A 16446-nucleotide genomic window follows, 5' to 3' on the forward strand; every position below is an offset into this window, starting at 1 on the left:
TAGCTTGATCGTACTTATTATGACAATAATAAAACGATATTAACAAACATTCTTATTTTGTCGGATTCTGAATCTCCCATCGACTCCCAGTACCAGTCTCTCCCACGCCCATATTAAAAAAAGTCATTTTCCCAACCCCCACTCAGCAGCAGAAGAAAAGCTCTGATTGGTCAACAAAACACCAGTCACGTTTCCGTTGTAACGGAATTTGGATCTGAAATTCGTCAACAAAATTTTGTATTTCGCATAAAATTCGGAAACATTGCAATTCGTATTTTGGATCCTCCCGAATTTACGAATTTACGGAAGTACGAATCACACATCCCTAAAATAGGGGTATCAAAGTTTGGGGCAAGGGAATAGTGGTATCAGAGATTTGAGGAATAGGAACGGGAATCCCCGACATGGTGTGGATCTAACTGCCAGCACTGGGACTTTTGCAGCAGCATTTGGCAACAGATCTATCCGAGCCACAGATATACCGGGCACGGTGTCTACCTATAAAGATTGGCCAGTTGAGCCACTAGGAGAAATACTGGGAGCTCGGACTCATCTCACAGGCAGCAGGATTCCATTGGTTTCATGGAACATACAAGCTGATACTCGACTATGGTAACATGCCTATAATCATTGCTGGGCTACGGTACTTGTTTCCCCGTCTGCACTAAGGACACCATCCTTCTAATTTTGTCATACCTGGCTGCCCATGCCCTGTGGCTGTGGACTGGTGGTGTTATTGCTGACGCTTGCCACTGGCAACTTACGATTCTTTTTGTTTGACTTCCACAGTCATCGGTATCAGCACACTCTCTTTACAGGAGGATTTATTAGACTGCATTGCTATCTCAATGTCCCATTGATCCAGCCCTGGCCCGTTTCCCTCCAGATATCTGAATTACTGTGTCATTGGCTGCTACTTACTTTTACTGGTATACAGGTATACTGGTATATGGGGACACATTGCTAGCATTGGTTTCACTCAGTTATTCATCCCATAGTTACATGGTTGTTGTATTCAGGTGTGAGTATGTGGATATATGGTGGTTCCTAGATGTTTTTGGATATAGACAGCATTGTGTTTTTAGATGATGGAAGGTGGAGGAGTACCTTTTTGTATTTGTATTTGACATGCTTTCCATAAATACATTTTGTTACCATTTATGAATATTTTCGTTTTCTACTTTTTTGATCACATATCCCTGTGGCTCTACTTTGTGGCGCTTTGACTGTTCCTCCTCTCTGAAGCAACCCCCCCCCGGCCCTTTTTTATGCAGCTCTTTGGCCACTGAGCCCTACTTCCTTTGGAAAGTGAGTGGATGAGTCTTCAGTAGTATTCAATATTCTTCATTGTGGTTCCCTAGTTTTTATTTGATTTCTTGCATAGAAAGAGCGCTATCAGATGCTGGTAAGAGGAAAAGAGATATCAGAGGTGGGGGATAGAAATAGGGGTATCAAAGTTTGGGGCCAGGGAATAGTGGTGTCAGAGGTTTGAGGAATGGGAGCAGAATTTTTAAAGGTTGAGACCAAAGGACAAGTCAAAGGTGGAGGGCATAGAAACGAGTATAAAAGGATGGGGAATAAGAACAAGGGTATCATAGGTTTGGACATGGGAACAAGAGAGTAGTAATAGGAACAGGCTATTAGAGGTTGGGGGATAGAAATAAGGGCATCAGAGATTGGGGGAGAGGAAAAATGCTATTAGAAGTGGGTAATAATAACAGAGGTTTTATAGGTTGAAAATAGGGGTATCAGAGGTTCGGAGTAAAGGGAAATAAATGGCACGGAGAGTAGGACAGGAGCTGGACTGGAGCTGGGAGGACATGTATTAATGCAGAAAAAAAAATTTAGTAATGCTTAAAAGAGTAGCAGAGGTAAGATTATCTTAAATAACATGCCGGGGATCCCCCAAGATGTTTATTTACAAAGAAAATTAAGCTGGCTGCAAAATGTAAATGTATAAAGATACACCAGTTCTCATGAGGGTCCTTCATGAAATTATTTATTGAAAAAAAAAAAGCGGGCAGGGAAATGTAAATTATTAGCAATTTGTTTAACTTTTGTTGTGGAACATCTATCCCCATTAGGATCCACCCACTATCAGTGTTCACAAAAATCTACTCTTTCCATCAGTTTATGGCATGTGCTATACCATAGTAGTAATGTTTTTTTTTTTAATTGTTATGTTCATACACATTTATCTTTATTTATTTTTATTTTTTCTTTATGTAGCAGTAACCCCCGAAGGAGCTGCTGGTTTTTGTTGGGCTTACCGTTACCTCACCTGTTTACTGTGTCTGTCTTAGGGGTTCCGTTGTAGAGTCGATTAAAAAATATTGGCTCTGACACTTAGTCCTTTTTCTGGGTGTTTTTTTTTTTAACAAGAACACACACTTTTGCAATAGAGGGGTAGAGGATAAGGGGAATTCAGGTACCTTTGTAGTTTTGCAGGTTAGAGGTATTTCCTTGATCCAGAGGACAAACGATTCCCACAAGCTGGATCCAGTAAATCACTGGATAGACCTCTCTCACTGACCTAGCTGCCCGGTGAGATGCTCGAACAAAGTCTCTGCCACAGATAAGTTTACCGATCTTGTTATGCAATCCTCTGCCACAGGAAAGCACGATAACCTTCTGGTTGCAGTTTCCCCACAGTACCTGATTCTTTCAGCCGACCCGGCGATACTATGTGGTAGACAACCCAGGATGCATCCTCCAACTGAGTCTCCAGGCTTCTCCATAAGGCACCAGCCTTATTGCTCAGTCCTCCTCAGAAAAGTCCTCCCCTGGATCCTCCAATTGCTTGGCTTCTCCCCGCAGGCGAGACAGCACAGGATTATCTCTAGATCAGTAGGCCCCAAAGCCTCGGGGTCTACCTTTCAGTTGCGGAGCCTCAGGCCATCCGGGCCGAGACATTGAATCAGGCAGCACACGCCTCAGGCCAGGAGGGCCATGAGGTTGGGAAAAACTAACCAACCAACTCCAATGGCGTCAATACCTTAAGTACCCTTACCCAGAAGGTTCCGCGGGTAGACCACTCCCACCGGGCTGTTTCTGAGGAAAAGGGCTATCCAAAGCATTTAGCTTGTTGCATTTCCAACACTTGCCAGTGGTGACAGCGACTCCCATGGCCAAGTGGAAATTACCACAACCCAGCCAAACTGGTACAGAAGCCAGAACTTTAGCATAATTAATCTGAACCAAACTGCAACTTCAGACAAACTTAAATTTACAAAAATACTAGCATCGGTATTAAAAATACCAGCGCTACATTTAATAGGTGTTCGTGCTGTGGTTGGCCAGCACACAGCAGAGGCCAGGGACATCTACAATTCCCTTCTTAGGTGTGAAATCCAAAATTACAAATCAGGTGTTGAATATTATAGACATAAACTTTACACTAACAAGCAAGAAAACGGGTCTTCCTAGAGGAGTTAGTTATAATTAAAAAAGAATCAAGTTAACACCTTGGTATTGCTAGATATAGCCAAGCCCTCAGTGCCCGCACTGCCCCCAGAGCAAATTTACTGGCTGCTATGATGGTAGTGTTAGCGCTCATTTGCATTTTTCAATCCATAACTACATGTATTTAACTTTTTTTTCATGTTTTTTGGTTGCACCCGTGCATGAAAATATCTTCAAGTTATACCATTAGAATACTGGAGTTTAAGAAAATTAGCAATATGGTTGCCCAGCTACAAAGATCCGACTTAGTTGCTGCCTAGTTTAGTAAGAATTTTCACCAGTATTTACAGGATACCCAAAATGAAATGAATTTATGATATATGCCTTTATGGGTTATATTGTGTATCACCTGCAATTTACTATTACATGCGTTATTAAAACCAAAAAAATACCTTGGTAAATTAGCATTATCTTCCAGATCTTGAATGCTCTGCAAGCAATTATTGTTTCCTAAAATTTCAGAAGTTTGGGAACTGGCCTCACCATACTGCGGTGAACATGGAACCATGAAGTCTTGTACTTCTGTGCCTACACCTATCTCCAGATATTCCGATTTGGTGGTATTAACTTTCATATCAATAGGTTGACTGTTTGACTCATTAGAGTTAAGGTCATCATCAGAGGCTGGAATGGTTGGTGCGGAGCTTTCAGTTGCCTTGTAAAATGCTGATTTAGTTTTGAATTTGTCATTCTCGATTATGTTACTATTCCTGCCTTCTCTTTCAGATAATATGGATGACCTGCCCTTTTCTGTATTCAGTTCATCATATGTTTGAACCTCAGCTTCCGATGAAACATTTGTCTTCATATATTCTGGCTTTGGTCTGCTAGGTTGCTGTAAATCAAATACATTTGTTCCAATATGTATTTTATCTTCATGCCACAGCTGGGTCTTTGTCTTAGATAAGCATCCATTGACATAGATTTTTGAGTTGTTGACTGGAGTTAGAAAAACCTCTCCTTCTTCTGTCTTCCTGATCACACAGTGTTCACATTCAGCCTCAGGACCAGAGATCTGGATGTCTTGAGAAGGTCCAGAGCCAATCTTGGTTATATCATTTATAGTATGGATAATTAATGTATCACGTTGGATAAGATAGCATTCATTACTAAATGTGACATTCTGTTTTTTAAGAATGATGCCCATGTTCTCTAAATTCTTCTGCCATTCCTTTGTGGCAACCTCGGTCCTTTTCAGCTTTTCTTCCCACGAGGTTTCTAGAACATTGAGAAGATTTTCTTTTTCCTCCAACTGTGACTTCAGTTTTATTACTTCTGCCTTCACGTGCTCTGTTGTTGTAAGCTGCGATCTGAGTCTTTTTATTTCCTCCTGTAGCTCCTCTATGGCTTTGGACTTCACATCTTCATTGACCATGGCTTGGTTGACTATTCGTTTGGCGCTGTCTGCGTATCTTAGGGTAAAGAGTGTTTCCTGATAATTATCTGCTGCAGGACTGACTGTGGCCAACATAATCGTCTTGCTGTTTCCTCCAAGATTGTTCTTTAGCAGCCATGTGAGCACAGAGTCTCTATAATTCACGTATTGGCTCTTCCTTTTATTTTCTGAGATTTCAGCCAATGAATTTATGACTAGACCGAGAGTTAAGAGGGATTTGTTGATATTACAACTCTCCTTAAGCTGACTGCCTTGGGCTCCAGATTTGGAGGACCTCTCACTTCCGGCCAGATCTACCAGGCTGACCTTACTCACTAACTCTCTGGAGGCTCCAGACTTGTGATCATGTGACATTTTGTGACATGTTTGTGTAACGGTCAGTGCTAGTATGGCATGAGAACGACTGCTCTGCTCATTCATCTTGGTTTCTGCAATGGCCCTGTGTTTATTACCTTGGTCCAGCAGCAATTTTATCTCTTCATAGCTTTGAACAGCATGACAGGATAACCCCTCTACATATGGACCGAGTAGTCGATCTTCTCTAACTCTTAGTCTTGTTTGCTTTTTTTCCAACCTGTGAAGATCTCTCACCTCTTCATTATATATCTCTAAATAAGAGACCTCAATCCTGATGGCTTCCAAGTCATTGGACTCTTTATTAAATAAAGCAGTGCAGATTCTTGGCACAATACCAGGTTGGTCTTCTGTCCCCATCATTGAAAATGTTTTTCCTGATCCTGTTTGGCCATAAGCAAAGATACACACATTGTAACCAAGCCATATGTTCTCAAGAACTCCATCTCCGAGATGTTCAAAAACATCTTCCTGCCCAGTATCATGTTTATCCTCTGTCCAGAAACAGTTGTCATATGTGAAGATATGAGGTTGTTTTCTGTCTTTTTCCTTGCAGGAAATGGGTGGCAGAAGGGTAATCTGGTTTCCACTGACCCGAACAACACACTCTGAGTTTAGTCCTTCCTCCCTCTGATTCAGAGGACGGACCCGCACAGCCACTTTCACTTTGCTGTTATTCATGTTCCCAGTTTTTTGATAACCTGTGGGGAGAAAATATAAGAAAAAGTGAAAACAGTCTTTGAGATCTGAATATCCTTATAATGCTGACCTGCTGACTCACAAGCATAAAACAAACAAAAATCTGTGTCAATAGAATATGCTTGACATCCTTAGGATTATACATTCAGATGTTTCTGTTAAAAAAAAATCACTATATGCTAGCATATGAGGAAAGCATGAACACAATGGCTGCCACACAATATAAATACTAATTTACCAAAGACCAGAGTATGTGGTTGTAGTCATAACTTGTAGTGCATACAAATAAGGTACATTAAAGGCAAAATTACAGTTTGTTTTGTTCATTTTTTTTCATGATTTGCAGCCCAACTGCCTCTTTCTAGTGCTCTCCACTGCAGACTCAACGTCCTGTGATCCAGCACTGGTCTTCTGGGTTGGAGTACGCCAAGATTCATAGAGACCACTTTGATTCAATCCTCACTTTCAGTACAGATCATCATGGAATCTCCCCAGGGGGTTGTCACAATGGAGCCCTATAATAATACAGAGGACAGTGCTGATGTCCTCATGACCTCTCCATCATTGAGCACTTTTTAGCTTTAAAGAAGAGGCAAAGAAGAAGAAGAAGACCATGTATGTCATATGACTAAGGTTGCCAAATTTTCTGTAGGAAAAAAGTACCGGCCATGTGACTTCAGCCCAGGTGGCAACTCTACATGTGACAGAACTGAAGGTATCTAATGGCCCTGCCATTCCTTCTGCTATGAACTGTATTATAATAAATTGTCCCCATTTATATTATAAAGCGCTGTGCAAACTGTTGATGCTATATACATCCTGTATAATAATATTCAATATGTTCCATGGTTCAGAGTTATGGTAGCATTGTGGGACTTTATTTAACCACTTCAGCCCCAGACCATTTTGCTGGTCAAAGACCAGACCACTTTTTGCGATTCGGCACTGCGTTGCTTTAACTGACAATTGCGCGGTCGTGCGACGTGGCTCCAAAATAAAATTGAGGTCCTTTTTTCCCACAAATAGAGCTTTCTTTTGGTGGTATTTGATCACCCCTGAGGTTTTTATTTTTTGCACTATAAACAAAAATAGAGCGACAATTTTGAAAAAAACGCATTATTTTTTACTTTTTGTTATAATAAACATCCCCCAAAAATATATAAAAAAAAAAAATTTCCCTCAGTTTAGGCCCATACGTATTCTTCTACATATTTTTGGTAAAAAAAATCGCAATAAGCGATTATTGATTGGTTTGCGCAAAAGTTATAGCGTTTACAAAATAGGGGATAGTTGTATGGCATTTTTATTAATATATTTTTTTTTACTAGTAATGGCGGCGATCAGCGATTTTTATTGTGACTGTGACATTATGGCGGACACATCAGACATTTTTGACACATTTTTGGGACCATTGTCATTTATACAGCAATCACTGTTATATAAATGCACTGATTCCTGTGTAAATTACACTGGCAGTTAACGGGTTAACCAGTGGGTGGCAATGTAGGGGTTAAGTGTACCTAGGGGTGTGTTACTAACTGTTGGGGGCTGGGCTTTCATTTAGTGAACGCTGATCTCTGCTCCAATCACATGGAGCAGAGATCAGCAGCACTAGTTGCTAGGCAGAACGGGGAGAACGGGAATCCCATGATTAAGTCTGGTATGACGAAACATGTCGGGGCGTGGCTATCTGGCAATTAACATTGAGATAATAAGCTTATACACGGTGGTGGAAGGTGGTGCTGGACGAAGGGGACGGTACTAGCAAGCTAAGGCTCCCAATTCAAATCACGTACCTGCTGTGTGGGACCAGGCGGGACACGGAAGGAAGGGTGAGAGAGAGCAATCCCGTTACCTGTTAAAGAGGTCCGCTGTGACCACCAATGCCCCGGAGTATTTAAAGCTTTTGTTGGAGTTGGAGTGTGGAGTGATTTGACTTTCTTTGAAGTGCCTTTTTTTTCATATTGTTCATGTGAGTGCATAAAGAGTGAATTATTTTAAGATTAAAGTGTGTTTACAGTATTACACTATTGGAGGTCTCCTCTCTGATTTCTTTTGAGGCACATATACAAGATTTTTCTGAGGGGAGAATATCCAGAGATTTGCGATATAATACTTGAAACCATTTCTTGAGAGATTTAGAGCTCTATTAGCCTAGCACGCGAGTGCAAGGCTCATCAGCTGGTGAGTGCTTCCACGAAGGGGGGGGGTCACAATCATGGATGGTGTGGTGAAGGAATTAAGAAATTGCTTTGGACATTGAAGATTAGTTTTGCACTTATAGAAGGACTATTGCTGGAGCATTCAAATTTTAATCACTTTTTGGTGATGGACTATTTTATTTTTTGTTAGGAGATGATGAATTTATTTTAATTATTTTTCTTTTTCACAATGTTTTATGTATAAATGGATACATTATACCATCTCTATATTCACTGAAAGGAGGTGATATATGTAATTGATGCGATTTGTGTTTATTGTATCAAGCACACTGATTTATGAAAAAGTTACAAATTTATTTTTTATTATAGATAGATTGGGTGGAGTAATATTCACACAGCATTAGCGCTACAGAGTATTATTTATTTGTTTATTACTAGCAACAAATTTTGATGTACCTATTTTTTGTTGAGAACGGGGAGATGCTGTTTACAACGGCATTTCTCCGTTCAGCCGCCCCGTGAGACGATTGCGGGTATGCCCGCGGCAATTGAGTCCGCGGGACCTGCGACCGGACTCACGGGGGTCCTGACCAGCACGTGAGTGCGCCGCTGGCAGTAATAGTAACCTGTCATTTAATAGATACAAAACAAAGATTAAAATATTAGAGCGGGGTAAGTCATTTTTTGAAAGAAATTATCTAGGAACAAAGAACTCGTGCAATGTTTTGGGGACTAGCCCATTTTAACCATGGCTGCCATATTTTATGAGTGTGTTCTTTTTTGTGAGGCCAAAGAGCTAGAATTGATTCATAAATGTAATGAGTTTGAGTCGATTCTATCACTTCTTTTATGGAAGGAGGATCAGGATTTTTCCAGTTCCTCGTTATACTTATCCTGGCTGACAGCAAAATATGTGTAAACACATTTCTAAACTGGATAGGATATCGATCAAGATCAATGGATAATAGAGCCAGTGAGGGATTTGGAGGAATGACTGTTTTGGTAATTTCAGACATAACTTGAAAAATTTGTTCCCAATACTTCTCAATTTTAGGGCATGTCCAAAATGTATGTAACATATCACCTTTTTTTCCGCAAAATCGCCAACATTTGTCGTCAAATGTGCTATTGAATTCTCAGGAGTAAGATACCAGCGTTGAGTCAATTTAATGGATACTTCCCATAATGTAGAGCAGCATGTGGCTTTATATGTGGTGTTACAAGCTTTTTCCCATTGGTCAACTGTATAGGTCTATCCTAAGTCTTCTTCCCATCTAATTAAAGGGATAGTCTTTATAAACACACTTTTTTGTTGAAGAAGATTATAGAAAAGAAAGATCCTTTTTGTTGATGTATGGGGATCTTAAGGAAGCAGGGCCGGCGCTACCACTAGGCGGACTAGGCAACCGCCTGGAGCGCACTGCCGCCTAGGGCACCCGGCCGGGGGTATACCGGGATGATGCCCGCACCTGCAGGCATCATCCCGGTACCTTTTTGTTCAGCGGGCGATTGGCTATCCAGCCATAACAACCGATGCGGCTAAAAGCCGCTCGGCTGTTATGCCGGAGGAGCGGGAGGGGACGTCCCCCCCTCCCGCCGCCTCACGCCGCTGTTACCGGTGCTCCCGCTCGATCGGGAGCACCGATTCCTATTGCGGCGTCTCCGGCCGCTGGGGAGGAACTGGAACGAAGCCGTAATCGGCTTCGTTCCAGTCTCCTCCTAGTAAACACGGAAGCGACGTCATGACGTCACTTCCCGTTTACTCGGCTGCCAATGGCGCCGGATTTAAAAAAATATCCGGTATTCAGAATCGCCGTTTTCGGCGATCTGAATACATTGAAGTGTAAAGGAGGGGTGGGGGGTCTTTTAGACCCCCGATCCCTCCATAAAGAGTACCTGTCACCGCCTATTACTGTCACAAGGGATGTTTACATTCCTTGTGCCAGCAATAAAAGTGATCAAATTTTTTTTTTTTTAATTTAAACAATTTAGTCATTTTAAAATAAATAAAATAAATAAAAAAAAAATTTTTTTTTTAAAGGGCCCGCCGTCCCCGTGAGCTCGCAAAGCAAAGAAAACGCATACGGAAGTCACGCCCGCGTATGTAAACGGTGTTCAAATCACACATGTGAGGTATTGCCGCGATCGTCAGAGCGAGAGCAATAATTCTAGCACTAGACCTCCTCTGTAACCCTAACCTGGTAACCGTAAAAAATGTTTAAAGCGTCGCCTATTGAGATTTTTAGGTACCGTACTTTGTCGTCAATCCACAAGTGCGTGCAATTATAAAGTGTGACATGTTTGGTATCTATTTACTCGGCGTAACATTATCTTTCACATTATGCAAAAAAAATGGGATAATTTTACTGTTTTTTTTTTTTTTAATTCATGAAAGCGTCCCTTTTCCTAAAAAGTTGCATTTAAAACACCGCTGCGCAAATACCGTGTGACATAAAATATTGCAACAATCGCCGTTTTATTCGCTGGTGAGGCGGAATTGTTGAGCGCTGGTGAAGCGGTATTCTGGGGGTGGAGTCAGGGGCGGGGCCAATGGAGGGGGCGGCAAAATGAGGTTTCGCCTAGGGTGCCAAAAATCCTTGCACCAGCCCTGTAAGGAAGGACCAAGCTGATTGGGGAACAGTATAGGTCCATGATGGGAGGTTGGAAATGCAATTCTTAGTTCGGATGTAGAGGAATAAATCTGAATTTGCAATTGAAATTTCTTTTGAAGTGTAAAAATGGTTTTATCACCCCATTATCAAGTAGATCAGATAGATATTTAATTCCCTTCTCTATCCATGGTGTAAATGAAGTTGTCTTCATGAAATTATGTAGAGCAGGGCTCGACAAAACCCGGGCGCCAGGTCGCATTTGCGACTAGAATTAGCGACCTGGCGCCTGGGGCAGCACAGCTGGGGGTATCCTGTCTCCGTGGACCCCCCGGCGTGATCGCGTCGGGCCGTGCCGCCGGCGACCGGTAATTGAGGCCGCGGCTTTGAGGCCTTCTGCGCTCCTATGGTTCCTTCTGGAATCTGGTGCCCTCTTGTGGTGGCCTTTGGAATGACAACCAGCAATGCTAATGGAGCTTCCCCTGCCTGCCAGCCTATCTCCTTCCCTTTACTTAGAACCCCTAAACATTATATATATTTTTTATTCTAACTCCCTAGAGAATAAAACACTCGAGCCGAGGGGACAGAGTACAGGGCTAATATTGCTTTGTTGATTTGACCTGTTAAGCCAAATTTAGTCAGAACTGATGACAGGTATCCCCAATGAACTCTATCAAATGCTTTTTCAGCATTAAGCAACAGAAACAGGGATGGCGATTTGGTGAGTTCTACATGGTGTATTATATTTATCATTCTTCTAGTAGTATCCGATGCTTGTCTTCCTTTGGTGAAACCCAATTGATCTCTATGGATAAGAGAGGGTAACAAACTATCTAGTCTTTTGGCTATAAGTTTCACATACATTTTAACATCTAAATTGAGTAAGGAAATTGGTCTAAAATTTTTAGGTGAAGATGGTTCCTTATCTGGTTTTGGAAGAGTTACAACAAGAGCATTCAGCATTTCATTGGGAAATGATGAAGAACTGGCTGCTAATTTATAAATGTCACATAGTATAGGTGCTAGAGTACTTTGACATTTTTTTAAAATATTCCCCTGTAAAGCCATCTGGACCAGGTGATTTCAAGTTCGGAAGAATACGGATAGTTTGTAGAATTTCAGGGATAGTAAAGGGAGAATTGAGAAATTCTAATTGTTGTGGGGAAATAGATGGAAGATTGTCAATCTTCCATCTATTTCCCCACAACAATTAGAATTTCTCAATTCTCCCTTTACTATCCCTGAAATTCTACAAACTATCCGTATTCTTCCGAACTTGAAATCACCTGGTCCAGATGGCTTTACAGCCTTCTCCTCCTGAGAAGGTTGATGGGTATCACCATCGTTCTTAATGTTATATAAATCATTATAATATGAGCTAAATGCTTCAGCTATTGAAGAAGGCTTAAGCAATTTTTCATTAGTGTGAGGATGGTAGAGGAATGGGATTTTAGTCTTAGGCCGTGTACACACGGGCGGATTGTCTGGCCAACTAAGTTCGTCAGACAATCCGACAGACAGTCCGTCCAAATTTTGAATGAACGGACTTGACCACACACGATGAACAGACAGTCCGCTGAAAGCTTGCGCGATGACGTGTACGGCACGTACGACGGGACGAGAAATTCAACGTCCAATACACTGCAATGCAACCTTCGCCGTGTAAGTCCTTTCTGAGCATGCGCCAAACTTAGTCCGTAGAACTAGCCTACTCACGAGCGGATTGTCCGCTGAAACCAAGTTTGGACGGACAAAATTACGGAAATTCTGAAAGACTTAGTCCGTCAAACTGTCCGCTGAAAAAGTCAGCTGAAGCCCACACACGAGCGGATTGTCCGCTGAAACACGGTTCAGCGGACTAAGTTGGACAGACAATCCGCCCGTGTGTACACGGCCTTAGATCGATAACCTTTAATGCGTAATGCCATTGTTTTCCCCGCTTTGTTCCCTGTTGCATAAGTGGTAGCTCTGAATTTTTTTATAGGATTTCTCATCTGTCTCTAGAAGTAGGGTTCTTAATTCATTATGTAACTGGAAAATTTGTGTTTTAATGAAAGGAGAAGGATAATTTTTATTGTGTTCCTCAGCTTTTGCTATCTCCTTAGTAAGTTCATCCATTCTCTTTCTTTTAGCTTTAGAACCTAATTGCATAAACACCCCTCTCATAACAGCTTTATGAGCATTCCATAATATCATTGGGTCAGATATAGACGTCAAATTAATTGAAAAGAATTCAGTAAGGTAAAAGTGTGGCTCTGGTGAGAAGGGCATTATTGCGGTGCCTAGTATTAATAGGATATGACATGAGGTACCAGGATTAAAGACAGTTAAATACAACACATGACATAAAAAATAAACATAGGATCTTTATTTGAAAAAAATTATTCATAAAATTTTGTATTACCAAAAATAATACACTACACAACACAATACAAAGGATAAAATAGTTGTCTACTCAATGTGAATGATCAAAATTTATTCGCTGGTCAAGAGAGTCCCAACATGTTTCACCATTACCATGGCTTCTTCCGGGGAACCATTCTTTTGACCCACAGAAAGACGAACAATAGCTATAAATAATAACAAATAAACAAACAATTATTCTTTACAATATGATTAAATGAACGCCGCCTGTTACCTTAGCCAAGGCAATTATATGTATTAGTAATCAGTATTAAAAAGTGGGCAGAAGGAGAATTAAATTAAGTTTAATAGAGAAAAATGATTCATGGTTACATACATACCCCTCGCTCATCCACAAGCCCACAATTGATGAGGTGCTCACAAGGGGAGGAAAGGGGAACATCCAGCCCTTTGCATCACCAATGGTGACTGTAGGGGGTAGAGGGGAGACCGATCAGCACAATTAATAGCAAAAAGATTAAATATACATATATTGGTATGCAGGAAAAATGTATACCTCATACAAACCAAATGCGGAGTTAATGTAGGAAAACTACATATCGAAAACACAGAAAATTTGGAAGGATTTAGGATAAAAATAACACACTGTCAGGCGACCTAAATGCACACAATGATACAAAGAAACCCAAAAGACATACCCGCAAAGACAGGGGGCCAATTAAGGATAGCAAAACTAAAAGATTAAATAGTCCGTAAATAAGCTCACCTGAACCCTAATATGGAGTTCTATGGGTATTCACCAGCCAAAGGCAATGGTTTGTATTCAACATAAAGGCCCAGCCTGAACATAGGCTATATAGTAAGTAAGATGCTTAATGATAAAGCCCCTGGTGATACAAAGAGGAAAAATGTATATGGTCATAATATATAATAAACCAAAGACAGGGAAGGCTGAGAAGCTGTGGATCAATATCAGCCTATACCTAATAACTGACCTTATTTCCGTGTTCCATGCAAGACGGTGTCCCCAGAGAGCCAGCAACCAGCCGTTGGCTGGAGGGTCTTATATACCCCCCACTCATATCGGCGTTGGAACGTGGACGTCAGCAGCAGGCGACATCAGCTTCGCCATGCGCAGGTGCCGAACGCAAACACCGGCAGAGAGCGGACTAAACACTCTCTGTACGGCAGCCCGCTCAGAATCCTATGCCTATAATCCCCAGAGTACTCAGCGGCCAACACTGCGTCATCGCTACACTGTGCTTGACGCGAGTGTTAGCAATGACAGTGCTAGGTAAATAAGATGGAATACTCCAGAATGAGTTACTGGGCGGGGGAGAGGTGGAGTCAACACGAAGCGGGCATAAGGCACAGAAGATGCTGTAACAGGCACTGTTTCCACAGTACAGCGCCGGGGCGTCCATACAGACACCAGGAGGCAAAACGCCGAGCTGGTCCACCCGAAGGGAGCCAATCACCAAACGGGACATGGGGAGAAAAGCCAGGGGCAGCAAAAACACTAAAGACAATGTAACCAGTTCATAAATGTGTTACCAAATAATTAAATACTCACTATAACAGATTACCAAAGGAAAGGTCAGGTGGTACTCAATTAAAGGGTATATAATGTATAATGTTATAAAAACCCAGTAAAGAAAAATAAGGAATAATGGCCAAAGCCAGAATTAAATTCCACAAAATCCAAAATATATAAATACCAAATAAGAAAAAACTAAATGAATAATGGTAAACAATATTAAACAACAAACTTAATAATGAAGATACAAAACAATAAATTGGTTCTGAGAGAAAAAAAAAAAGCAACACAAGATAACCCCCCCATACAGTTCCCCCCCCCCAAAACACACACACCCAGTAGGTTTACGGCAGGCATGGCGGGTACTCAAGCCGGGCTGAGCCTGGATATGTGCAGGGCAAACTACAGAAAGTGTTTAAAAGTAATATATTAATTTAAACCAGGATATTGAATGGCGTCTAAATTGTATATCCATTTTGTTTCAAGTTGTAATTTAGTGGAGTCTATTTCTCCACCCTGGGCATGCATCGGTACATGTTCAAGGGCGGAAAACTGTACCACTGTCGAATCAAAATTGTGATGAAAGCCAATATGTCGATTAAGTGCCGTAGTACATTGACGTTTCAAGAGAGGCAACATGTGGTCTCTGATACGTTTAAAAAAAGGGTGTTTCGTTTTGCCAACGTAAAAACATCCACAAGAACATTGTGCCAAATAGACTATCACGATAGTTTTGCAAGTAACATTATATTTTATAGTATGTTGAGATCCATTGGGCAAGGAGACCTGAGGAGAGTTAGAGATAAATTGCCAAACATCACAGGACCCACAAGGAAAGGTACCCTTTCTAGTGGGCCTGGTTTGTCGACTAGATGTAAAGTGACTGGTAACCAATCGATCCTTCATAGATGAGGATCTACGATAGGTAAGTAGAGGATGGGGCTTAATGTATTTCTGAATTGTCGGATCTGCCAAAAGAAGGGGCCAATATTTGGAGAGAATTTCTTTCATTTGAGAATGTTGTCTGGAATACTGGGTGATTATCCGAATAGGTTGATCAATAGTTGAGTTTTTTTTTGAAAAGATAAGATCAGTTCGATTGAGATTAACCACTTTGTTGAAAGTGCGTTTTAAAAGTGACTTACTATAGCCTCGCTGATTGAGTCTAGTAAATAAATCTTTCGCGGCCCAGTAAAAGTCTGCATCCAAGGTGCAATTACGTCGGAGACGAAGATAATGACTATATGGGATACTATTGAGTAATGGTTGGGGGTGGGCACTAGAGGCATGCAAAACTGTTTCCCGATGATGGTTTACGATATAGAGATGTATTAAGTCTGCCATCATTATCTATCAGGATCTGAAAATCCAGGAAGTCAATCTGGGATTGGTTATACTTCATAGTAAAGCCCAGGTTGAAGCTGTTATTAGCCAATTCATCAAAAAACAACTTCAGCTTATCAAAGTTCCTGTCCAAAATAGGAGGACATCGTCAATATAATGATGCCAACCCAGAATGTGTCTGGTCAAATTGGAGAGTCAATCATTAGCAAAAATATCTCTTTCCCACCCCCCTGGTACAGATTGGTGTAGGAAGGGGCACATTTAGTGCCCATTGCTGCGCCCTGCACCTGGAGGAAGTGGGAAGAATCAAACAAGAAAAAATTGTGAGTTAGAATAAATTTCAAAATTTGGAGAACAAATCCACCATAAGCCTCAAAGGCCGAGCCTCATTCGCTTAGTTGAGCTTGAATGACTTGAAGACCCTTTTCATGTGGAATAGAATTATAAAGGCATTCGACATCCAAAGCCACCAACCAGGTGTTCTGAGGAAGTTTTTTGCCCTCTAGGATACGTAATAGG

At 41.3% G+C, this 16446-nt stretch overlaps 1 protein-coding gene and 1 pseudogene across 2 annotated transcripts in view; one reads left to right on the forward strand and one right to left on the reverse strand.

Moving 5' to 3' along the window:
• The window catches only part of LOC143923342 (kinesin-like protein KIF13A), a 511776-nt gene that overhangs the window by 372056 nt on the left and 123274 nt on the right, over positions 1-16446 (forward strand). The gene's annotated exons all lie outside the window — the stretch shown is intronic.
• The window catches only part of LOC143925167 (kinesin-like protein KIF13A pseudogene), a 43627-nt pseudogene that overhangs the window by 8977 nt on the left and 18204 nt on the right, over positions 1-16446 (reverse strand). The window contains exon 2 of the transcript XR_013261944.1: positions 3855-5913. The product of XR_013261944.1 is annotated as a kinesin-like protein KIF13A pseudogene (transcript). The remainder of the gene's footprint in view (positions 1-3854; positions 5914-16446) is intronic.

The sequence above is a fragment of the Lithobates pipiens genome, unplaced genomic scaffold, assembly GCF_037356315.1.
Source record: "Lithobates pipiens isolate NorthernLeopardFrog02 unplaced genomic scaffold, aLitPip1_a1.2 Scaffold_22, whole genome shotgun sequence".
In the NCBI taxonomy this organism is placed as follows: Eukaryota; Metazoa; Chordata; class Amphibia; order Anura; family Ranidae; genus Lithobates; species Lithobates pipiens.